Source organism: Mustela lutreola, chromosome 3 (assembly GCF_030435805.1).
Source record: "Mustela lutreola isolate mMusLut2 chromosome 3, mMusLut2.pri, whole genome shotgun sequence".
Lineage (NCBI taxonomy): Eukaryota > Metazoa > Chordata > Mammalia > Carnivora > Mustelidae > Mustela > Mustela lutreola.
In genome coordinates, this window is record NC_081292.1 from 35,927,755 (window position 1) to 35,953,723 (window position 25,969).

The 25,969-nt window shown below is 44.4% G+C and overlaps 1 long non-coding RNA gene across 1 annotated transcript in view; it reads left to right on the plus strand.

Moving 5' to 3' along the window:
• Nucleotides 1-7,551: 7,551 nt before the first annotated feature.
• LOC131826536 (uncharacterized) overlaps nt 7,552-25,969 on the plus strand; it is a 35,931-nt gene continuing 17,513 nt past the window's right edge. The window contains exon 1 of the long non-coding RNA XR_009351637.1: nt 7,552-11,237. This is a non-coding gene — a long non-coding RNA (uncharacterized LOC131826536). The remainder of the gene's footprint in view (nt 11,238-25,969) is intronic.

Sequence of the window (25,969 nt, forward strand, 5' to 3'; positions counted from 1 at the left end):
TGTGGGCTTCATCATAGACCCAGCCACACAGGCCAGGAACCATGAGTCACCCACTCTGTCCCTCCTTTCATGCATTCAACCAATCTCCAAGATTGTCCATGGTCAGCAAGCAAGCGTGGTCATCAGCTGGGCCAGGCAGGACTTCAGACGCCAGGAACCCAGAGACGAACAAGGTAGGCCCTTCAGCTCTTAGAGCTGTACCTCCCACACATTTCTTGCCTTTGCTCCTGTCCATCCTGCCCTTACCACCTCTCCTTTGGCTGAGACCTCCTGACCCGCTGTCATTCCAGAATGCAGATCTGTGTCACTCCCTTGCTAAACTCCTCCCGATTCCCCTGAACCCCAGTTCCCAAACATCTGGGTTCTATAGGGCACTTGAGGAGAAACTAAGGTGAAGCAAAATAAGATAAATAGTAAAATAGAATAATAGTGGAGAGCCAGGTAGAGCTTCCAACTCATTCTTTCCTTAAGTAAGTCATTTGAAACAATAACTATTTAATGATTGCTGCTTTTTTGTGAAAGAAAGGTTGTTATAGCCAAACGGTAAAAAAAATAGACATAATGTAAGGGGGAAAAAAAAGTTCTTTAAATGACGCAGCTGTCCATAATTTTTTCGTTTCGGCAAAGCCTGTGGGAACTCCATCATGAAAGACCATTTAGGAACCAGGGCCTGTGAATGAATAACCAACTTCCCCAGGATGCTCAGCCTTGGGCGCTGGTCTCCTCCCACCTGTCCCCAACCCTGGCCCAGACTCAGCCATGCAGAGCACCTGCCTCCTCCGCCCGCAGACTGAGCTGATCCTTGGCCAAAGCCTTTGTTCCTGCTTCTCCATTTTGCCCAGAATGCTCCTGCCCCCTGTCTTTGCGGGGGCTGCACTTACTTTTCGCAGCCCAGCTGAGGAAGACCCCGTGGTGGAAGTTCCCCTCACCCCCAGGTGTAGAGGCTGGAGTCGTTACACTTCCAAGGTGCGTCTGACTTCGTGGCTGAGTCTGCCCTCCCGCCTGTAGCCCCATCGCAGCCACTGCCAAGCCACATGTGCTCCATGTCGTCTGGCGAGTCAAGCTCCCTCCTCACGGTTTCTGAGCGGACTTGGGGGCTGCAGGGTAGGTTTGTGCCCAGGTTCCTGCTGCCTCTTGGGTCCTCACAGGGGCGCTGCCCTCTGCTTCCCTCCAGTAACACCGACATATCAAGCTTTTACTGAAAGTTTGTGGGTTGGGGACGTGGGGGATTAGATTGCTGCCGAGCGTAATATCAGCAGCAGCTTAAAAGCAAAAGTGTCCTAAAATTCTCCCAACCATTCCCTGTCCTCAGAGAGCCCTCTTAGATATCTGGCCTGTCAAGGCGTGAGTCTCACCCCAAAGCCCATTTAAACAGCTCGCCTTCCTTTCATTCACCAGCCCTAACTCCTGTCAATTCCCTGTGCACAACAGCTTGGGGCTGCATCCTCTCCCCTAAGATCTGGGTCTACTTTTGAGTATCCAGAACTCACAAATGAGTGAAAAGGTGCTGTCTCCCCGCACCTGGGTGGCTCAGTCATTAAGCATCTGCCTTCAGCTCAAGTCATAATCCCAGAGTCCGGGGATAAAGCCCTGACTCAGGCTCCCTGCTCAGCGGGAAGTCGGCTTCTCCCTCTCTTTCTTCCCTTCCCTCCCCAGGCTCATGTTCTCTTTCTCTCTCTCTCTTTCTCTCTCTCCCTCTCTCTCAAACAAATACATAAATCATCTTTGGAAAAAAAGTGCTATCTCCCACAGATCGGTCCCCATTAGCAACATACATCAACAGTAAGAGTTCTGAAATCAGTTTGCAAATACATAGGCAGAGGGGGGTAACTCCTTCAGACACCAGCCTCCATCAATGGGAAGGGAGCCATCTAGAAAGCAGTGGGATTTAGTCGGTGGGGCTTGGTTTGTTTGTCTGAGTTAGTGATTATTTTCTTAGAGATTTGTCGACACAACTACTCTGGTGGGCTGGAGCTTCTGGGGACAGGGGCTTACTTATCTTCCAGGAAGAAGCACTCAGTACATGTTTGCGGAACGAATTAAAGAGCTCAGGAGCAGAACCAGCTCAGCTTAACCAACAGTGAGCACGCAGGGAATATGTGTTGAATAAAACACTAACTCAAAGGGATACATGCAGCCCTATATTTATAACAGCATTGTTTACAGGAGCCAGATTATGGAAGCAGCTCAGGTGTCCATCAATGGATAAAGATGGATGGACAAAGATGATGTAGTACGTATGGGAATGAAATGGAATATTATCCAGCCATAAAAAAGAATGGAATATTGCAATTGCAGTGACGTGGATAGAGCTAGAGAGTATTGTGCTAAGTGAAATAGGTCAGTCCGAGAAAGACAGATACCATATAGTTTCATTCATATGTGCACATTAAGACACAAAACAAATGAGCAAAGGGTGAAAGAAAAAGGAGACAGAGAGACAGACTAAGGAACAGACTCTTAACTATAGAGAACAAATGAATGGTTTCCAGAGGGGAAGTGGGGGAATGGGGGGAAATAGGAGGGGGAGATTAAAGAGCACACTATTGTGACGAGCACAGAGTATGTATAGAGTTACTGAATCACTATGTTGTACACCTGAAACTAACATAACATTGTAAGTTAACAATACTGGAATTAAAATGAAAATTTAATTAAAAAAAAAGGAAATACTAAAAAGTAAAGTAAAATAAAATAAGGCAATACTTATTGAATAATAGACTGAATCCATACATTGATGAATATACGTTCTGAGCTGCTATACCTTACTCCACTTTCTTCTTAGCAAGCTCATATCTGTCTGCTTTGGACTCAGGCTATTAACCTGACCCTAACTCCTCATGGCACAACTTGGTCTGACTTTGGGCTGTATAGAGTTTAGGAGTTAAGGACACAGGTGCTGCAATCAGATAGATGAAGTTTCAAATATGTGTCACATAGGAGTCCTGCATGACCTTGAGCAGGGCACAGGGCTTAAGTGTGAGTTTCTTCCTCTTAAAATTCAGGATAATAGTTGTACTGACCTCAGAAGGTTTGGGGAAGGATCAATTGGGATAATCCACATAACATACTTGGAATAAGGCCTTAATGCCTAGCACAGAGCAAACACCCAACACATGATGGGTGTTGTTGTTAATTACTGCCATTGTCTCCTCTTTGCTATTATTTTCTCAGGGGTCTGGGCTCAGTGAGAAGACGCCAAGACCTCTCCCCAGGACATTTTTGCCTCCCTTTGGAGATTATCGTTAACCCCTCTTTGCAAGGTACCGCTGCAGTGAGTGGAGACGTTCTGATTATTCTTAAGTGGGTGGTCTTCAAACCTAGTTGGGGGAGGAGGTGGTTTGTGTAACGACACAACTTTTTTTCTCTTTTAACAAAATTTTACAAGAGATGCCAACATGCAATGAGATCAAAGTGGAGTTTTTATGGATGCAGCTGCTAAAGCCACTTGCCTCAGTTGGCCTCCTAATTCCTTCAATCATTAGTATGTGAGATTGACCAAATTATCCAACCGAACCTCAATTTCTGCATCTGCAAGTAAGTATACTAATGGTTCACACCTGGCAAGGCAGTTGCATGAGACAATGAAAAAAACAAATGGCACATACTGTGCACTCAGAAGTTAACAATTTTTACAAGGGTGTCTGATGGTGGAGGAGAAGGTGAACCATCTTCCAGTTATGGTCCAGGCATCTCTTGGAACCACATTTTTAAAAAGTCTAGAACTTACTGGTTGCACTGTTCTGATCTTAGATCTTCCTATGTTAGTGCTACCACCACCATTTAGGAACATTCCAGAATGCCTCTCCTGTGACCAAGCACTTGGTTTTCTCCACAAATCCCAGTATGACAGAAATTTGCTTTGAAAAATATCATCTCGTGTTCCTGTTGTGTCCTTTATCCTTGGCTTTAAAAGCTATATTTATGGATGGGAAGGGAATTGTATCTAAACCATGCAGACTCATGTCATACTCAGTTTAATTGAATTTGTTCTGAGAAGATGCCTTTGTCTTTTATCTGTCAGTCAAGAAAAATGAAAGCAATTTGTATGGTTTAGTGTGTGTTTTCAAATCTTTTCAAAGTCACCAATAACGTGAATCAATTTGAATTCAGTTGGATTGATCTAGGGATGCCTCGGTGGCTCAGTTGGTTAAGCATCTGCCTTTGGCTTGGATTGTGATCCCAGGGACCTGGAATCAAGTCCCGCATCAGGATCATAGCTCAGCCTGCTGCTCCCCCTGCTTGTGCTCTTTCTCTGACAAATAAATAAAATAAAATAAAATAAAATAAACTGAATTGATCTAGAAGAGATCTAAAAAGATTGTCACTTTTACAAATGTGTCACTTTTACAGACATGATTCTTTCCAGTTATATAAAGACTATGGATGATTAGGATGTTATTTGTAAATCCAAAAGGAGTTAGATTAAATAATGAGATATACTTGAAATCGAAATGACATAAAAACCACACCAGGATTTCCTCTATTAAAGAAAGAAGGTAATTTTTAAAAATCAGGACAAAAAATAAACACAAGCACTATTAACTAGATTTTCAATCTAAATAGCCAAAGTAATAAGATACAGTTTTAATTGGTTCAACAAATCCTTGACTGGCTGGAATCTTCAGGAGCAGCATGCTTTGGTTAACTGCATTTTTTCAAACTTGCAGGAAATTTTTCTAGAACATAGTTTTACCCCTCCCTTTCTCTTTCCTTCCTCTCTCTTTCCTATTTTCTTTCATTTCCTTCTTAAAAGGCATAAGGGAAATAATTTGTCTGGCTTTCTGGGCAATCATTCTGAACATGAAGTTTTACTGTTCAGTTTTGAGGTATGGAAACTAGCCTGATTAATTTTTTGAACAATTAGTGAGTAAGTCTACAGTTATTTGACAGATCCCATCATTCTCTATGACATGCTCTTGATTTCCTTTCTTTATAACAATGCAGTGCTAACTGAAAATCAGCAATTCATGTTCTGTGTATGCATTTACTATCTATCTACCTGGCCCTCTCATATGGAAGCTGCATGGGGCAGGGACTCTGTCTAGTTCTTGACTGAGTTTCCAGCACCTAGTCTGGCCCAAGATGGCTACTTCATGAGAGTTTATTGGAACACAAATACCTTGGTTTCTGATTCTTTGCCTATGACCAAAAGGTCAAATGTAAACTTTTCTCCTGGGTTCTACCTCAATGACCTTGCCAAAATACCATCACAAGAAGTCCCTGCTTTTCATTACATAGTGTTCTAGAAGACCGCCTCATAAAATTGATTACTACAAAGCAAATTGAGCTTCTTTTGAAGTAAAGGTATTTAATTATAGAACCTCTTGCAAGAATATATATATGCCCAAATTATAGCCCAAAGACAAACAATTTTTTAACCACTACAAACAGTCACAATATTAAAATTATCTCCTAGATCCCTGGTCTCAAATTGTGCTCCTCAGACCATTGTGGGTTCAGCCACAGCATGCTGGGGACTTCCTCAGGGAGTGGGAGGGGAGAGCAATGAATGGGCCTCTACTCTCCCTCATCCTTCAACCCTTTTGTTTCACTTAAAGAAGGGATTCCACGGTTAAGGAAAGTTTGAAAACCAGGGTTGTAGATCTAGATTACTTTAAATCTAGATTATCATACTTCTACTTCATACATCATACTAGATTATCATACTTCACTGTACCTTACAGTGTCCCACTGAATTTCTATTCACTTAAGCCATTCAAAAATACTTCCTAGGTGCCTCCTGTCCATGGCCCTGGAAATACAGCTGCAAATCAAGTAGACAAAATCTCTGTTTTCACCAAGCTAGCATTCTTGTGGGTAAGACTACCAAAACCAAAACAAACACAAATACCAAAATATATGTTAGGTAATAAGTGCTAAGGAGAACAAGAAATCATGGTCAGGGGGGTGGTGAAGGAAGGTGATGAAGGAAGGCTTTACTGATTAGGTAACATTGCAATAGAGTCACAAGGGAGGTGAGAAAGGAGCTGGGCTGGTTTCTGAGGAAAGATTGTCTTACCCAAGGGAAGAACATGGGGAAAGGTTTTGAGGCAGAAGTATACTTAGTGTTTCCAAAAAATGGGAAGGAGGCTGGTGAGGCCATGAAGAAGGAGATAAGTCAGCAAAATTGGTTGGGCTGGTAATGACCCTATGGCACTTTGACTTCTACTCTGAGTGACATGAAAGGCATTGGAGCATTTGTGGCAAAGGAGTGGTGAGATCCTTCGGACATCTGTGTTGAGAATAGGTTGTAGAAGGACAATAATGATGTCAGAAAACCAGTTAGGATGCTTCTACAAACATCCAAAAGAGGAATGATGGGGGCTTAGTCAAGGTGGTAACAATGGAAAGAAGACATCAGATTCAGTATATATTTTGGAGGTAGAACCAAAAGGATATTGCTGATTAAAAGCACAATGTGAGAGAAGGAAGGAGTCAAGGATGACCCCAGGGTTTTACCTTGAACAACTGGAAAGACCTGGTTGTTATTTTACTGAGATGCTCAGCTTTCATTTAGAATGTTCTTGAAAGATACCTTGGTGTCTTCTGAGAACTCTAGGTGTTGAGAAGAGGGTCAGTCGACCCCCAGCAGAATCACAGCAAGCCTCAGAGGCCAGGATGTCTATGAATTCACATGGTTGAATGGGAAAAAGAGAAAGTGAGAAAGTGGCCTCCCTGAGAGAATTTTCCCCCAGAAAAGTTGAAGAAACTAGCTAGAACTCTACCCGACCCCACCTCTTCCCCCTACCCACCCCACCCAGGAATCTCTGGAGGCTTAGGTGGGCAGAACTCAAGATTCCCTGAGCTGGGCTTGGGATATTTTGGAGCAGAGAACCCTCCTGTACATCTATTCCTTCTGGTCATCTCTCTTTCTACTTTTCCTGTGGTTGTCCTGTCTTGAGCTCTTTCTCTTGAATCTGTTCTCATGAAAATGCCTGCTTTCTGCAGGGGCAGAAATGTGGCTTAGCCATATTTTTCTCCCCAGCACCTGGAATCTTGCATTTATTTGGCCATCCACCCATCTGAAGATTGGGGAAACAAGATGAAAATGGGTAAAGATTCAGAAAGTCCCACCTTAATGATTTGGTACCCTGGAATGTCTCTACATGTGTCTAACTTGTTACCCTTCCCTGGGCCGGTTTGCTACATAGAAGATATCAGCAGCAGTCAGCATGCAATAATTAAGTAGGCTAGGAAAGCCTGGTTCCCATCTTCATGGTCCATATTTAATTCAAATCAACACTTAGGATCTTTTAAATTCTCCATTAGGAACCTGTTCCTCTGTTTCAAACACTACCACATGTTTGGATTCTCTGTTTTTATTGTGAAAGTGATCCCACTGGTCCAGCTTTTAGGCAGGCAGAATGGAGTTGAGCTAAAGCTCTGAATCTTGTGAAGAGTGGATACGGGAAGGTGAAGAAAGGAATGCTAAAGACAAGCATGTTCTGTCCATTTTCCCCTCTTCTTATCACCTTAACAAAAACCAAAATGATTTCTTTATGTTTGTAGTTGGATTCTCCCATAGATTGATTTTATACTTGTGGGATTGGATGCTCTAAAGCCTTTTATAGGGTTCAGATTTCTTTCCTTCCTTTTTCTTTCTCTCTTTCTTTTTTTCTTTCTCTCTTTCTTTTTTTCTTTCTTTCTCTTCCTCTCTTTCCTTCCTTCCTTCCTTTCTTCCTTCCTCCCTCCCTCCCTTCTTTCTCTTTCTTTTCCTTCCTTCCTTCCTTCTTTCTTTCTTTCCTCTTTCTTTCTTTCATTCTTTCTTCCTCCATGTTCAGCATGGAACCCAACACAGGGCTTGAACTCATGACTATGAGATCAAAACCTGAGTTACTCATGCTCCCTGGGTTCACCTTTTCAATGTGCACAGACAATTGCCTGTTGCTTGGCTGAAATAGAATTCCTGACTCCCTCCATCATTATCTACACTTGCCTCTAAGAGAGAGAGAGAGAGAAAAGCCTATTTACTTACCCCTTCCAGACTAGTTATCATGGTGCCCACGGGTCAGGGGGAGGTGGGTGATGGCAAGAGGATCTGGAAGGCCAAAGAGCTCAGAAACTATGTTCAGTGGAGAGACAGGGGTGATACTGTTAAGATGAACATGAAGGAAAAAGAGCAAATGAAAGGAACTGACAGGGCTGAGGAAGCCACTAACATAAGGAGGAAATACCTGTGGACATTGACAAGGATAGATCTGACAGGGGAGAGGCAAGGTGATAAATGAATGCAAACCTGTTCCGTCCTTCTTCAAAAGAAATAAGCTGAATGTTAGCAGTTCCAGAGGAAACAAGAGTCACAACTTCATGGCCAGTGCATTTGGATTTTGACCTCTTTTTACAGATGGTTCTGTGGTACCATAACACTGCTATCAACAAAATCTTACTTATTATTATTATCATGTTTAGACCTGAAAAGATGATATACATTTGTGATCAGAAATGAGAGTCTGGCAGCTGAGAATTGGTTTTAAGCATGTTGGGAAGTGACTGACCTGACCTCAATTCTAAGTCCCAGAAGGTGGTGGAGAAGGTAAGGGCATATGAGCAGGGACTCAGGAAATCAGTAACAAAGTGAGAAGTGGGAAATGATAGGTACTTTCCAAAGAATTTGAGCAACTCCTCTAAATTGCCAATGCTTTCCCTAGTCAGGGAAAATATGCTTGGCTACTGTGTGTTCAGTAACATCTGGATCCATAAGACATCTACATACATGAATATTCATTATATCTGGCACTTTCTTCTTTGACTGTCAGTCCTTGTCTTTTGAGCCATTTTGAAAAGTTATCTTTCTAAGGCATAGGGTATGCACTTCTTGCCAGGACATTATATCATAGACACAAAACACGAGGCTGGGACAAGCTTCTTTGCAGCAAGACTTAGAGGATAGAATGGGAACACTGGTAAACCAGAGCTCAGCCCAAACCAGGGATGTGGACAGCAAAAAAGATAACCATTCTAGGACATCAAGTAATGTCTGTAGATTGATGAAGTTCAAGGAACCATGTTAGTCAGGAAATAACCCTCTACTTCTTTCCACATTGAGGATTCTGAAGGAGCTCTGTAGGTAAGATTCTCTTTCCAGACATTGGCACCAAATGACCACCTGGAGCCTTTGGCTCTGACGAATGAGGATGGACTTCATAGAGCAGAGAGGTCTCTTTTGACCTCAGTTAAAATCAGGCTAATGGCCTCCATGGCTCCCTGGATCTGATCACTCTTATGGTGAAAAGGGTCAGAAACAATTAATCCAAAGGAGGAGTACTTCTTCTGAAGGCTCAGAAGAGAGCTGGTATGAGCAACCCACTACCATCTTAGAGCTGGTGGGTAATGGCAGTCCTAGACCCATCTTCTCTGACAGCCTCATGGGAACTTCACGGGTAAGAAAGAATGCAGAGGAAAGATGACTCAGAGTCAAGCCAAGACCACAAAGATGCCGGGGCTCCTAACCTCTTTGCTCTTCAGCCCATAAGCTTTACTCTCGTCATTGGGACTTGACAATATTGTTGACCTGACCCATATCAGTTCTTCCTACCCCAGGGATCACACAGCGAGGGACCTCCAAAGTGCCACAGCTGATCTGAGCATCAACCCTAAATCTCACACAGTCAGGTGTGCAAATAAATATTTGTCACCTCCTGAACCCTTCATGCCCTTGGAATGCCAGACATTTGCTCCCTGTTTTATAAAGATTTTTAATACAGAATCTTCACTGCAACCTGTGTAGGATTATCTATCATGTTACAGATGGAGAAACGAAGACTCAAAAGGATGAAGGACTTTGCCCAAGGTCAGGTTGGTGTGGGATGTTACCTCCAAAGCCCATGTTTTTCCTTCCCCACTGCATTTCTCCTGGATGGAGAGTGTGTGAGCAGAGCTGGGCAGGACCTTCTAAGAAGCATGGTCTGTCTGAGACAAAAATAACTTCACCCTTTCTTTGTCATCCAAGAGTATCCTCATGAATGTCCTCCATTGAAATGCATTATAATGCAGTCATACTCCATGAAACATGTGGTTCAGTTTGCCTGTACGCCAAATGTCCCTGGCCAACGGGGCACTTATCAGTACTTTTGCTTCTAGCACTGCCTGCTATGGACGGTACTTCTCAGCAGCTTCCAGTCCTTTCAGTATCTTTGTGCACATCTGCTGTGAGCGGGCCTGAGGACGCCTCCGCCTTTCCCATCAATTCATGAGAGCTTTCTGCTGCCCGAAGACCTTTTTCTCTGATTTCAGTATTCACAGCAATAGCCTGAAATGGCTGGAGTCACCCAATACCCAGTTTCAGCATCCCAGAGGGACTAATCAAACCGGACTTATAGACTGAACTGGGTATTACTGAGACTTTTAATTTTAGAGACTTCCCCTATACTCTTCACACAGCTGCTTCTAATGTGAGCATCTTACATAGCCATGGTGCCTTGGCCAGAGCAAAGAGATCCACGCGACCTGTACGCATACTTGCAATGGGCAGAGCACGGGAGCCCTACGTAGGTAACAGATATTTCCTAATTTGCTACGTGATCTCATTTGTACATAATAGTCCAGAAAGCCACTTTCCTCTTGATGCCTCAGCTTGGGAAGTTCTTTGTGACAAAGTGTTCTATGTCCCCTGGCCCCACTGGAAATTTATAGCCATTGCAAATTCAAACTTTTGGTCCTTTTCTTCTTTATTATAGAAATGAATTCTATAGAATTCTGTAAGTCTGTCATTCTATCTAATTCTATATTACAGAATTAAGAGAAAGAATGAGATGCGCTTAAAGCAGAATAGCAGCTAAGTGCATAATTTCATCATTCCTGGTTTGATTTTGTTTATCACGTCCGCTCAGGTGCCCGTGGACTCATACTATTTACTTAACCAAGTATGGAAGAATAAATATTGCCACACTCATTTCACTTGACCCAGCGGATAAAATCCATCCTGCGGTTTCTCTCTCCCTTAGCTTTCAGACAACCCGAGTACAGCCACTGGAGAATGTGGTGATTTCTAAAGAAAACTGGTAGACTGGGATTGCTGTCTTATCAGTTCTCTATTTAGCACCTGTGTAACAACCAGATAATACAAACACAGCAAAGAAGAAGGCTAAAGAGAGAACAGAGGGAGGGAGGAGAAGAAAGAAAAAGGTTTTTTGTGTGTTTTGTTTTGTGTTTTTAAGTTGTTGAGGCAGAGAAGAAACCAGGAATGAAGATGTACAGGAATGAACTTGGAAGACATCCAGGTGGCGGAAAAGGAGGTAAGAGGAAAACCAGGAGACTTTGTTTTCCTAGGTCAGGTCCCCTGGAAAGAAATCCTGAGATGGAGATTCAGGAGATTTCAGGAACGACATGTTCAAGGAAATGAGGGAAGCGGGATTGGGCAGAGGGAGAAATTAAGATGTGATGCTGCAGTAGCTTTAGTCTGTCCAGCACAACTGAGACTTCTGGAGCTGGGAGGGACCTGTAGAGTTGTCCCAAATTGAGGCAAGAGGCCTGAACCGGGCACCTTCATATCAGCTCACATCAACCAGTCCCTGGCTATGGGCTCTCCCTGGGAAGGGGCTTAAGTTTGGGCAAGGTAGTTTGTTCATCTGAGAGCAATTCCCAGAGACGGGCTGAGCCTCGAGCTGTCCACTGGAAGAATGAGTTGCTTGGCTGTGTTGGGGGAGTCTGAGAGACACACCAGAGCATCTGCTACATGTGGTAACTTCAAGTCCAAGAGGAGAGACTATTTTGAGAAAGGAGTGCTGTATGGAATAGTTCTGAAAGGCTGGCATAGAGGAGAGTAGAAATATGCCAAGATGGAGGTTTTGGTGACTTTCACCACAGTAATTTTAGTGGTACTGGAAGGATGAAGTCCAGAGGAAGGGCCTGAGAAGAAAATGGAAGATGAGGAGCTGGATACAGCAATCGAGATAACTCTTCTGAGAATCTTATCAGCTAATAGGAGCAGAGGGATTGAGTATTAAATGGAGAAAGACATGGAGCCAAGGGAAGTTTGGTTTTTTGTTTTTTGGGGTTTTTTTTTGTTGTTGTTTTTAAGATTTTGTTTATTAATTTGACAGAGAGAGAGATCACAGGTAGGCAGAGAGAGAGAGGAGGAAGCAGGATCCCTGCCAAGCAGAGAGCCCGATGTGGGGCTCGATCCCAGGACCCCGGGATCATGACCCGAGCCGAAGGCAGAGGTTTTAACCCGCTGAGCCACCCAGGCGCCTTGGGAAGTTTGTTATTTAAATCAAAAGATACTAGCATGTGTTTTCTGACCCCCAAAATGACATGATTGATGCAGAAACAGAGACCTAAGAGAGGGCTGGGCTGGTTGCAGGAGTCATGACTTTGAGAAGGAACAGGATGCAGGACACAGCTGGAAGGATGGCCTGGGATAGGGGCTGGGACCCAGTGTTCATCGTAGAAACACTGTAGACCTCTAGTGGGTACCAAGTGGCTCTACCTCCTAGCTTGTATTTGACAGAAGAGAGGAGAGATAGATCAGGCCTAACTGGAGCATAAGATTCCCTCTCTGGAATTTGGAGTAGAGATTAAAGGACAGAAGTCAGTCTAGGAATGTCTCTTGAATGGTGATTTGAACCAAGGAACTAAGGAGTGGCCATTTCCATCCACCATGTGTTCAAGGAAGTACACAGAACATGAAGCAAGAACCTGTAGACATGAGAAATGGGAAAGATTCCTGTTGACTTTGCAAATCCAGGGTCCAGAACAGTCTTATTATCTACAATATGGAGCACTGCCTGACTGATGTGATAGCCTCACTCCAGATACCCAAGAAGGCATGCTTGACCTGAGTCAGCCTTCAGCAGAGTCACCACGTGACTCAGGGCCCTTTCCTGGACCTATACTGGAGCCATACTGGACAACTGGGTATGAGAAAATGTGAAGTCATAAGGAGCAAATAAGATAAATATGGTTGTGGTTTCAATGAACTGTATCTAACCATTCAAATTGATTATTATGACGACCACATAGAAGCATAAAGCAAAATAGAACACTGATTTTAATGCACATGATCATAGCATAGTAAAAAATGTATTTGGGAAAAATACATCAAAATGAGAATAGTTGTGTGTTAGGTTAATGCGATCATGGGTATTTTCCCCCTTCTTTTTCTATTTTATTTCTAAAACATGGCTATTTTATGCAGACAATTGTTTTTTTAAAGATTTTGTTTACTCATTTGACAGACAGAGATCGCAAGTAGGCAGAGAGGCAGGCAGAGAGAGGGGAGGGGAAGCATGCTCCCCACTGAGCAGAGAGCGGGTGCGGGGCTCAATCCCAGGACCCTGGGATCATGACCCAAGCCGAAGGCAGAGGCTTTAACCCACTGAGCCACCCAGGCGCCCCTATGCAGTTAATTTAAAACAACTCTTCTTCCTACAGCTCACATCTGAGCAGTTTGGGTAGTAGTTTCTGTGAGGCCCTCAAATCATCACAGATCATATGTATAAAAGGAACTGGGGCCCGGGAAGGCCATCAGAGGATGTGGTTGTGAGCATCAAAGGGGACACCCACCTGCTGGCTGGGACATGAATTACAGCCTCTCAATAACACCCAGGAGAACAGGATGACCTCTGAGCAGGATCAGCTCTTGCAGCCTGTTCCCATTGCAGAAATACTGCTGTGAAATAATGGGAGAAGAGGCTGGGCCATGTCGTCCCAGGGAGCACAGGTGACAGTCTCCTGCCCTCCCTCCCACTCCTGCTACCCATCTCCTCCCTTACTCAAGAGCTCTCCTAAAAGCTCCAGGGTTTTATTACGAGCCACTGAGAACTGACCCTGAACTTCATCTTTGCTAAATGCCTTCAAATTATCTTAATGAGGATTCTCCTCCACGTTCTGGGACATCAGCTCAGGGCTGTCCTAGGACTCTTCTTTCTAGGTAGGTACAATAGGTCACTAAGTGGCTTGCTCAGAGACACCCCCTGGGAGATGACCTAAAACAAGAACTTTGTGTTCCTGGGGCTTGGGAGTGTTTCTGAGCTCCCTGAGCCTGTCCTGTGTTTCAGGAGAGCGAGCACTGGAAAGAACAAGCAGTGGAAGGAGAGGAGGACTTGTGACCCAGGTGGTGCCCTGAGTGCATGGCCACATTTCTGTGCACCTGTCACTCCCTGAGCTTCCTATTGCTACAAATCCATCAGGCTATGCCGATTCCTCCAGTTGAATCTTCCAGCTTGCACAGAGGCCAAGGAAGGATGGAACTGCTCTGGGTTTAAGTTCATCAAAGTAGTGAGACATCCACCCCAGAAGCCAAAATATAAATTAACTATTCGTCTTACGTTTGTGGGTAGTAATTAGCTCAGGCGGAGAGAGCACGTTAGCAATAAGTTCTTCCCATAGAGCCAATGACTGTGAGAATAATATGAGTGGGGACCCCCACCCAGAGGACCAGAGAGTTATCAAAGAAATGCAAATTACTTATTTCATATGAAATATGACTATTCAGTGAATGGCCGCTAATTAGCACATGCCCGATGCTAGGGGGGTCTTATTGGCTCCCACCTTCCCTTCGGTCTCTGCTTCAACAACATTTCCTCCCAGAAGCCACCAGGACTCTAAGTTCCCTTGCTAGACACTCCGACTGTATTTGTGGCATTCATGAGTGTGATTTATTTTTTTTAATTAATGTTCTGTTTTCATGAAAACAGGGGTGGGAGGGTCTCCTTAGGATCACCACTGGGTCCCCCGCCTGGCTCTTGTGGGCTCTCTATAAATAGTGAGTTGATATCCTTCGTAGCACTCACCACGTGGAAGGGCTGTAAAAGTACTGGGCATTCTTTCTCAGCTGTCCTGTTCATCGCTAAGCTTTCCGTCCCCAGCACCCCGGCACCTTCTTTATCTCGCTCTCCGCCAGCACTGGCGCCATGTCTGCACACGGTGGCGTCCAACACTGGTGGCAGGAACACATGACAAATGAATGAGCAAATATGAATCACGGTCCCCAGATCTAGAAGTGGGTAGGAAAAGGAAGACAGCACTGAGAGGTGAGAGGTCAAAGATGTCCCAGAATGCAGCCAGGTGAGCAGAAAGTTAAAAAAAAAAAAAAAAAAATCTAGGACTTCTGATTGAATGGATGTAAGGTGCCCAGACTCTCCTTTCCAGGTGTTGACTGGGTGGTACGTGTGGCTGAGGGAACAGACAAGGCAGGCTACCACATTCAAGATGGTAAACCAAGGCCAAGGGCCTCTTGGCCCTAGAGAAAAAAACTAAGCCAATCATTTCTTAACTCTGCAAAGTAAGCCTGGATCCCTTCCTTTTGTGGAATAAAGCCTTGAGCTCTCCAAAGGTCTGGGGAGTAGAGAGGTAATGGTTTAGCACCTGTAAAATCAGGTTCTACGTATAAGAATGTATCCCAGTCTCCTGACTGGGGGCTTCAGGTCATTTTGCTGAATCCTTGAATCACCGCGGCCTGACTAGGTATGAGATCAGCCTTATGTCTGGTACATGGAGATCTGAGCTTGCATCATCTGGGGCTGGTGCTGCTCTAACCCCTAATCCCTCTTCTTCCCAGTGGTGTGCAGACAGCCTCAGGGAAGGGTTCAGAAAGGTGAGTGAGCCTGCAGTTCACAATGGTGTGACCACAGAAAGATGTGGGCTGTCGGCAAAGCTACCTGAGGTGTTTGTTATCTCTCTTGGCGATACTGTCTCTCCCTGGCTCACTCGCTGGGACTGGCTGCTAAGGCAGGGACCCCCCTCCTGGGAGTTAAGAAACTATAGGCTTTGTGTGATGAATCGGGAAGTGTAAGCCAGGTTCCAGATGGGAATTGCTGGAACAGTCTTCTCTTTCTGGGCCACCTCCTTCTCCCTCCACTGTCATTCAAAACTTGTTTTATTAGGCTGTTATTTCATGAAATTCCCTCTTTTCCCAACTTCAGCTTCCTGTTTTCCTGGTCACCCAAAAGGGAAGGGAGAACATTGAATTTTTAAAACAGCTGCCCTCTTGCCCCTCCAACACACACACACACACACACACACACACACACACACACACACACACAGATCTCCAAAGCACTTTATCCATTTTTAGCAGAAGAAAAGAGAAAGGAAAATGTGGCATTTTCGATGACCTATCTTATTGCCTGGTCAATCTATCTGGCTGGAGAATGATAGATTTTATAATAGGGCCTCCTCGTTCAGGCTGGCTGTGCTGTGATTGGCTCAGTCTTGTTGTAACAACAAGGCTTTTGTCACTAATTCTTTGTAGGTCTCCCTGGAGGGTAGAGGTGGCATGTCCCATACAGCTCATCTAAGGTAGTTTTTAATTTAGTTGTGCTAATATTACCAGTCTTTGAGGGGACAAGTCAAAACTTTTCCTTCTTCATGTGTCTATGTGTGGATATTCAGTCCAAAACACCCAAGAGAAATTTCTAGATACATTTACTTAATTAATTATTTTTTAAATCAAAGTGTCACAAATGTTGATTTAAGCTGTTGTCTAATTTGACCCAAACTATAACAGCAATGATAAAAAGCATATGCTTCACAAATTCTTTAGAGTTTTATTACAAGAGAGTACTTTATACATTTATTAAAATAAAGTGTTCAAAGTTACATTTTCACTTAAATACTAGGATATAAAATTTCCAGGAAAGAGTAAAGAGTGGCACCCTAAGTTGTAACTTTTTTTTCTTTCAAGATTTATTTATTTATTTGAGAGAGAGGGGGGCGGAGCACAGGCAGGAGGGACAGAGGAAGGGGGAGAGGGAATCTCAAGCAGAATCCACACTGAGAGCCCGACTCAGGGCTTGGTCTCAAGACTCTGAGGTCACGATCTGAGCCAAACCAAAAGTTGGACATTTAACCAACTAGCCACCCAGGCGCCTATAACTTGTAATTTTTTAAAGTAATCTCCTCTGCTAATAAGTGAAACCCAGGGGGGCACCTGGGTGGCTCAGTGGGTTAAGCCTCTGCCTTTGGCTCAGGTCATGATCTCAGAGTCCTGGGATTGAGCCCTGCATTGGGCTCTCTGCTTAGCAGGGAGCCTGCTTCCTCCTCTCTCTCTCTTTGCCTGCCTCTCTGCCTAGTTGTGATCTCTCTCTCTCTCTCTCTCTCTCTCTCTCTGTGTCAAATAAACAAATAAAATAGTAAAAAAAAAAAAAAAAAAGTGGAACCCAGGAGGTCTATCTACATGCTGTAGGCAGGGCGCAGTGGTAGGGATGACCCAGACTGTGAGCCAACAGACTCCCGTGATGGTCCCAAACTATCATTCACCTGCATGCTGTGTAAGTGTGGGTCAGTCCCTTTGCCTTTCGGGGACACTCTTTCCTTCTGTGGGACACAGGGTGACTGGATATGATAACTTCTAATTCTAAAATGCCATGGTACTTGGAAGAAGGAGGAAATTTAGAAGCATTTAGTTTAGGCCCACTGCTTGATTTTGTAAAGGGCAAGCTAGGAATGGCTTTGATATTTTGATGTGGTTGGTAAAATACCATCTCAGGAAAGGTGAAAATTACATGAAATTTACATTTCAGTGACCATAAATAAAATTTTATTAGAGCACAGGCATTCCCACTTGCTTGTGTATTGTCTATGGTGGCTTTTACACTACTGGGGTAGAGCTGAGTTGTTGCCATGGAGACCGTATCCTAAAATACTATAGTCTTTTACATTTAAAAGGTTGCTGGCCCTAATTTAGTCCAGCTGCTTGATGGACGAGGAAATTAAAGGTTGGGCAAGTTTTGGTTCAAAAAGAAAAAACATAGTTCTAGAAAGATACATTTGGCCATTTGGAAGCATCCAGAGGGACAAACACAATGAACAGTAAACAAAAGTTGAAGGAAGCAAAAGAAACTTCTTCCTCAAATGGCAATGGATAACGTGTAACACAAGAGATAGATAGGACAAAGAAATTGGGAAGCCCTTGGAGCACCTTGTCTTTACTTGTATGGAAGGACCAGAATCACTGTTCTGTTTTTTTTTTTTTAAATCTGGAATCAGATTACGATGGATTCCAGTAGGGGATTTGGGAAGTGGGCGGATCACACCAGAACCGGCTCAAGATTTTTCATTGCTGATAAGATTCTTGGAAACTTACCTCCAAACTCGCTGAAGGAAATGAAGGTGAACATTAGAACCGCTTTAGTGGAGCTTTTCAAAAGTGTTGGAGGTCTGGACATGGTGACTGGGGGAAGGAAGCCTGGAACAGATTAGAACTTGTGGTCAAATAGAAATTCAGCGCTGGAAAATCCTAAAGCCCTTTATGACACAGAGGCTCTCCGTAGAAGAGCCAGCATAGTTCTGAGAGCCTGGCCTTTACTAATGACAGGACTCATGGCCTGGCAGGATGGAGTGTGGAGTTGGCCATGGATCGATTTTAGGAAGGTTTATACAAAGTTTCGTGGGGAAGTAAAGCTCATCATCTTATACTCCACACAAGACAATTTCCTTTGCCTGGGAAGTTACTGGTGATGTGCTGTAAATATTTATTTATTTATTTAGCCCAAGCACGAATCAGGGAGTGAAGCAACTGCCCCAAGATCCAAACTTCTGGTGATCAGTTGGGTACCAAACATCTCCCTTGTGGGAAGAGCCCTAAACAGGTAAAATATGAAATTGAACTTGCAGAACAGACGGGATGCACCCTGGAAATTCTGATTCCTGTCAACACGCAGCACATGTTGCTGGATCCGTGAATTGGAAGGGTTCTCTCTAAATATAACCCCGTGGCTAACGGCATGAGTGTACCAGTCAGACTGCCCAGGGTTGCATCTGAAATCTACTGCTTGGATTCCCAGGTAATCCCAGGTAAATTACTGAAACTCTGAAGCCTCATTGTCTTCTGTAACAATAACAACAATTTTATTTTATTATTTTTTTTAAAGATTATTTATTTATTTATTTGACAGAGAGAGATCACAAGTAGATAGAGAGGCAGGCAGGGAGAGAGAGAGAGGGAAGCAGGCTCCCTGCTGAGCAGAGAGCCTGATGTGGGACTCGATCCCAGGACCCTGAGATCATGACCTGAGCCGAAGGCAGCGGCTTAACCCACTGAGCCACCCAGGCACCCCAATAACAACAATTTTAAAAGAATGGTAATAATAGTACCTACACTGTAGGCTTCCATGAATATTTAAATGAGATTATTGACAGAACGTGTGTGGGTGATCTGAGAATTAGTGAGTTCTCACCGAATGCCCCCTGCTCGATGCTGACTGCATCGTCCAGCCTCTTTGAGGATACGGGCTTACTAAAAATATGGATATAGGAGCCAGTAATTCTGGGTTAGAGTTCCAGCTTCACCACTGAGTAGCCTTGTAACTTCAAGGAAATTACTTTAACTCTTAGAGGTTTAGGTTTCTTATCTGTAAAACAGTGATAATAATACTTACCCTAGTAATAAAATATACTCAAAGTGCGTGGGAGAGTTTCCAGCACTTAGCTATTTGGGTGAAGATCATGATTATGGTCATTATAATTAGTTATAATATACAAGAATATTCTGAAGGCAGGCTGAAACACAGCAAGCCTGATGATATAAGGAGTGTATGCGGCAGGCACAGTATGAAGACTTTTCACATAAATGATTTGATCAAACAGCGGTGAGATGGGTTTGAGTTGTCCTGAAATTCCTCCGATTGGCTAAGAGACAGGATGCAGGTGCAAGGAAGATTCTGGAGAGGACCCACTGGGCATTCCCCACTGGCTGGGGACCTCCTCCAACCCCAGAGTTCTCAGTGCTGATCCCAGAGGAGATATGCCTTCTGGCTCCTTTGATTCTCTCCTTTGGAATCACTGGGATCTGGCTTCTTGCTTTCCCACCTTCCTTCTGCCAATTTCTGTTATTCGGGTTTCCTGTCGGGCTGCCCAACATTTGGAACACGTGATTACAGTACCACCTTGTATTCCAGGTAAAACGTAGGCTCCTGTCTCTTCTTCCTTATCAGCAAGAAGATGGAAATGATGGCCTCTGGAAAGGAAAGGGGCCTTTACTATCTGGCCCAGTCTCTTCTTATTTTGCAGAGCTGGGCTCCATTTCCTACCATTAACAGATTTGTTTACTTATCTGATATTCCCCGGATTGAATTCCCAGGCACCCACGGTGATGGGGCCTGACGAACCTGCTTTCCCTACTACTTGCTACCCACATCCTTTCACTTCTGCTAACTCCCTCACAATGAACAGAAAGGAGCCTATCTCCTGAGATCAGGAGTTACAAGAACATGTGTTATGGAGATCAGTGGTGCATCATTTAGCATAAATTGTGATAAGGCCAAGGTGTTGCTTCTACTCAATTTCTTAAGAACTGAGGGGCCTCTTTTCCCAAATAAGCCAGATTGGAAGATTTGGCTTTCCTACCGGCCCATATGGGGCTGGGGGAGGGGCACCACTGAGGAATAAATAATACATGTAACTCAATCCCTGCATTTGTAGAGTCCTTCCTATAAAGACCAGGGGATGACTTCATCCAACTTTTTCATTTTACTGATGAGGAAGGCAGGAGCTATGGTGACAGCTGGATTCTAACCAAGCCAAGACAGGAGCCCTGTCCTCCTGACTCTCAGGCTACCTCTTGCCTCTTCAGAGCCCATGTTGCATCATGGCTGGAGTAGATTCTCCTTGGTGACTTTTCTGATTGTTCTATGCAGCCAGGACTCATTCGGGATGAGCCCAACTTCTTACTCTTTGGTTTTGAATGATTAGTCTTCTCTGTGCAGACTGTCCACTGCAGACTTAAAGATTTCCCCCTGTGGCTTACAGTCAAGACAGATGTTTATTTGGAGTGAAGGGTCAGGCTGCCTGATTTCAACTGGCAGGAGGTTTGGAGGGTGAAGTTACTGCATGTTCTCTCAGCTGGGGTTGTGCTGGGAATCCAAGTCCCAGTAGGAAGGCTGACTGTGCTAGTTCAGAAACCAAGCAGGCCTTAGAGTCTGAGGCCCACTTACTGCCTTCCTCTCCAGCAGCCAGCATCCTGCAAAACTAGACCAAGGAGTGCTGATGCCTTTTAGCCATGGTAGGTTGAGTCCAAGGGTGATATCAGGATTGTGTCCCAGGAAACACTGGTATTGGACTGCAGTGGTATCTACAGAGCAAATGGCCAAGGACAGGAACCCTGAGGGGGATGTTGGGAATCAAGGTACAAAAGGCTGTCAGAATGTTTGTGTGGGCAAGACTACCCCTTCTTGGCCAAGGCAATGTGGGCAACTCACTTTGAGTTCCTTGAGGGAGATGTTATTCTCTTCATCAGAAAGGCAAGGAAAGTGAAACTTGTAGAATTTCTTAGCCAAAGTTACAAAACTAGTGTCAAGAGTCAACACCAGAATCTGAATCTTCTGACTCTAAAGTCTATTAGTCTAAAGTCTAAAGTCCAGGTCAGAAAAGGCCATTGACATTCACCAGTAAACTCTGATTGCCAGGTATGGTGTGGCATTTTGTAATCTTACAGTCCAAGAGCATCCAATTCAACAACTCTAAATACATTTGTTTCCTTTGCCACATGCCCTGTAAGAGGGCTCTCGAGGACTTCACTAGACACAGTGAAAGAAGATGGGCATGGGTGACATGCTGTCTATACTCAATCTCTAATACTCTCCCAACCATCTCTTCAACCAGAATTGCTCCATGTCTATGGGTTGGAATCACGGGTTTGAAAAGGATTTCCACAGGGGCCTCTGGATAGCTCAGTCAGTTAAGCATCCAACTCTTAATTTCAGTTCAAGTCATGATCTCAGGGTCCTGGGATAGAGTCCCCTCTGGACTCTGTGCTCAGCGGAGAGTCTCTTTATCCCTCTCCTTCTGTGCCTCTCCTTCCCACCTCCCCTCCAAAATAAAAAATAAGTCTTTTTTTTTAAAAAAAGAAAAGGTTTCCACAACCTCTGTTCATCTAGGTGCTGCTGCCTCTAGTCCAACAGTTTGTGTTAAAAGAAACTCACAACCTAGGTGGGCTCCAGGATCCTCTAGAGCTGAGCAGATGAAGATATCTGGGTGGCGCCCACGAAATTGTCTTCTTGGATGAAAAGCTTGGCAACACCACCAAAAGTGTGATGATGGGAAGCTAGAAGTCAGCAGCTGCCTTAGAATTTCCTCACATTCATTCATTTACTTGAGAATGTTTAAATGAGAACCAATATACATCTGGTCCCTCAGTCTGACTTTCACAAAGGACCCAGTAGATACAGTTATGACCCAAACAGGACAATCACTCTGATGTCATCCTCTAAAGACCTAAGCAGGGTACCCTCAAATCACAGCTAATCATCTGTCAGGCAAGAACTCATCTAAACTTTTTAATAGTGATGCTATTCATGGTTTTGGCTGTCGTCTCCTCTTGACATAACTCATTTAGTAAGTTGCTAGCACTGGGCACTTCCTTTTTTCCCCTGTCCTATATTTACCTCTCACACCTTCCAGGGGGAACCCCTAGGTGCTGTATGTTGGTGAACAAGCTCAACCTGATTTGGCAGAAGCACCAGTTGAACAAATAATTCTTGAACTGACAGTCCCGACAAAAGACATCATTGCGGATGCACACTGGGTCAGGTTTTCAGTCCCCTGAAAGACCTTCCCCTCAGTGGTGCTCTAAAAGCTAGGGCATGTAAAACATTCTTTCTATTCCTTAGGCAGCTGAACAGCTGGAGAATTCTGAGCAGCTGAGTTGGGCTGTTGGTTGTTTCTCTTTCACCTGAGTTCCTTCACATAGACTCACTTTTATCGCCCTAGCCAACCCTATGTACATTTAGAGAAATGCAAACAATTCTGTTATCTTTCGGTATTCTGAGGCCCAAACTTCTCTGTCTGACCATGTCTGCACAAGTTATCAGTAATTCCAGAATCTCTTTGATGCCTTCTAATATTATCTACTATAGATGCGACCGAGTTAACAGGCATCAGGAGGGAACAAGGGCATAGCTCTGGAGAGAGGAGCCCAGATAACTATGAGTATAACTCTTTGAGCTCCGAAGAGCTTTACAATGTGTAACCATTTGCAACCCAAGTTTCTCCATGTAGGTCACACAGGCCCCACGGACTGTGACATATATCTCTCTGTGGTGGCACCATCAGCCAGAATGGGACTGTGGCGGTCATGAAGAGAGGAGCAGGGTTGTCTGACGGCTCCAACCGCAGCCTCTGTGGGGCTACCATCACACATGTGTCATGAGTGGCCATGTTTCCCATGGGCTGTGCCCAGCCGGCGACCGAGCATGACCGAGTTCCTGGGTGTGGCCGGACCCAGGGCTCCTCAACCCTGGCTCCAGAACTCCCCTCAGCCTGGCTGACGCCTTCTGTGGACTGTCCTGCAATTCAAGACTCTTGCTATTTAACTTCCCCTTCATGGGGGTCGGACATGCAGCAGTCTGAAGGCTCTCCCTGCCTTCGCCGGCCCCATCTTTTTCCCTTCACAGGTATTGTCCTCAGTCGGTCCCTTAACATCTCACCTGGTCCGGTGCCTGCTTCTCCGGGGACCTGCACAAACACAGGACCCTCCACCCTGCTCTCTTTTAATGTTGGTTTCGCCCACTCCTGGTGGTTTCCTGCATGGTTTCACATGGGTTCACTGATAAGGGCTACATGACACCAGCTGTCATCCCTCCTGCTCCAGCCCTGGCTTCCTGGGGAGATGGCGGCACCATAGACTCTGATGGTCCCAAAGTCTCCTACTATGGTGCCACATCGTCTTCTATTTGTGGGGTCCCTGACACCCACTTCTGCCAATGCTGTGGGACTCACAAAATATCAGAGCCCTGTGCTGACATGAGGCCATGCCCGCTACAGACAGAAGTATCCAGGCCAGTCTGCTCAGAAGAATCCCTCACCCTCATTACAGGGGTCCCTGTGCAGAGCTGCCTGGTGCTCCCATCGTCACATTTCACTTTTTGTGAGAAGAATTCAATTCATTTTTTACCCACAGTCTCCCTTCCTTTGAACTTGGACTCAACCCTCAGCTGAAGGACTAGCTCTGTGACACACTATCTATAAAATTGTACTTCCGGTCTAACACTGGGAGAGCCTGCCTTTCTTATCTCTTCAGATGGATGCTTTCTTACAAGACTTCATTCAAAGAGTCTTCTTGTGGGTTCTCCAAAATGTCTAGATTCCAGAGTGATTATAGCAAAGACCCAAACTGGGCCTACCATATTCTGGTTTTGGGGATTTTGTGGATTCATTTGTTGGTATGTTTGCTGTGTGAGTGTGTGTGAGAGTGTGTGTGTGTGTGTGCGTGTGTGTCTGTTTATGGGGGATGTGTAACAGAATTTGTGTAATCCTTGCTTCTTTTTCTCCTGCTTTGTGAGAGGTCCTTGCCTCCATCATTTTGATGGAAAAGTATCTATTTCTCGCCACTTCTGTTTCCTTCTCGGCTGGCTGCCTTCACTCCTGATGCTCTCTTATCATTGCCAATAATTCTACTTGATGACTTCTGGTCACTGCATACGTCAGAGCTTTGTTGGATACATTTAGGGTTAGGGTTGTACTCATGCGGGAAGAGTTATAAGTGAGTACAGTAAAGCAGGGTTTGCAATACTTTGTTTGCAAATGGTGACTAGATTAGGGAGAAGGGAAACTGGAGGGATCTAAGGCTTACCTAGGGAAGAATGCTAGAAGCTACACTAAGTAGCCTTGGCAGATTTCCAGAAAAAATAACGGACATGCATGATGAAATTTCCCGACTGATGAATCTACTCACACCAAAAATAGTCACATGTTGTGGCAGATACTGATGACTTTCCTGGGACTTCATCACTATCCCTGTGTACCCTTCACCTAGTTTTGTTGAGTTTTTATTCTAACAGCTTGTCGCTATGACTTTGCTTTGGAATGTTTCCCTCATGTTACTGGAAGACTTTGCTGCATATTCGGAGACAGAAGTTCCTGGGATTTTCCACCTTCCCAGGCAACCTTTAACTCATGATGAACATGGTCCAGAGGTACAACAGCTCAGCTCCCTTCCCTCAAATGGAGACAATTGTGAGGCATAATTTTTATTAGGCTTGATCTTCCTTGATGACGTCAAAGCACCGTCTCTCCAAAAAAAGCTGACCTGCACACACACCCTTGCTTGGCTCCTTCTGCTTTTTCCCCACCTTACTGGCTTCCTCTGAGAGTGGTCACCACTCCTTAGATAAATGACTTGCACAGAGTCTTCTTCTCAGAGCTGCTTCGGGAGAACTCAACTGCACTGGATTGAATATTGTCCTGGAAAAATTCATGTCTACCTGGGATTTGGCAGGGTGACCTTATTTGCCAATGGAACCAATTAGAATGTGGGTCACTCTGGATGAGAGGGGGCCCTAAATCCAATATGACTGCTGCCTCCCTATGAAGCGGAAAATTTGAACACAGAGACATAGGCATGGAGAAAATAGAGCCAGAGAATGGAGTGAAGCATCTATAAGCCAAGGAACGCTATGGCTTGCTAATGGCCACCAGAAGCTGGGAGATGGTCATGGAACAGATTCTTCCTCAGAGCCTCCAGAAGGAATTGAGGCTGTTGGCACTTTGATTTTGGATTTTAGTCCCTGGAACTGTGAAGAAGTACATTTCACAAACAGAAATGTTTGTGACATCTTCTTATAGCAGCCCTAAGAAGCTAATATACCCCAACCTAAGAGGCAATTATAAGCTATAGGAAGCAAATGAGCTATAATCTATCTTACATCTTATATTTTACATGAGATCACTCAGCTTTCACCAATATTTATTTTCAAAACTTCATTCAATGAAATAGCTCTCTCATATCAATAGTTGACATTATACTTAACGAGAGAAGCCTACAAGCAATCCAATTAAAAATCAGAAAGAATACAATGATGTTGGGGAGCCTGGGTGGCTCAGCCACTGCACATCTGACTTTGGCTCAGGTCATGATCCCAGGGATTGGGTCCTGGGATTCAGCCCCACATCGGGCTGCCTGCTCTGCGGGAAGCCTGCACTCCCCTTCTCCATCCTCCCCCCTCTCCACTCCCCCGTTTGTGTGTCTGCTTTTGCTATTTCTGTCAAATAAATGAATAAAGTCTTAAAAATAAAAAGAATACAATGATGT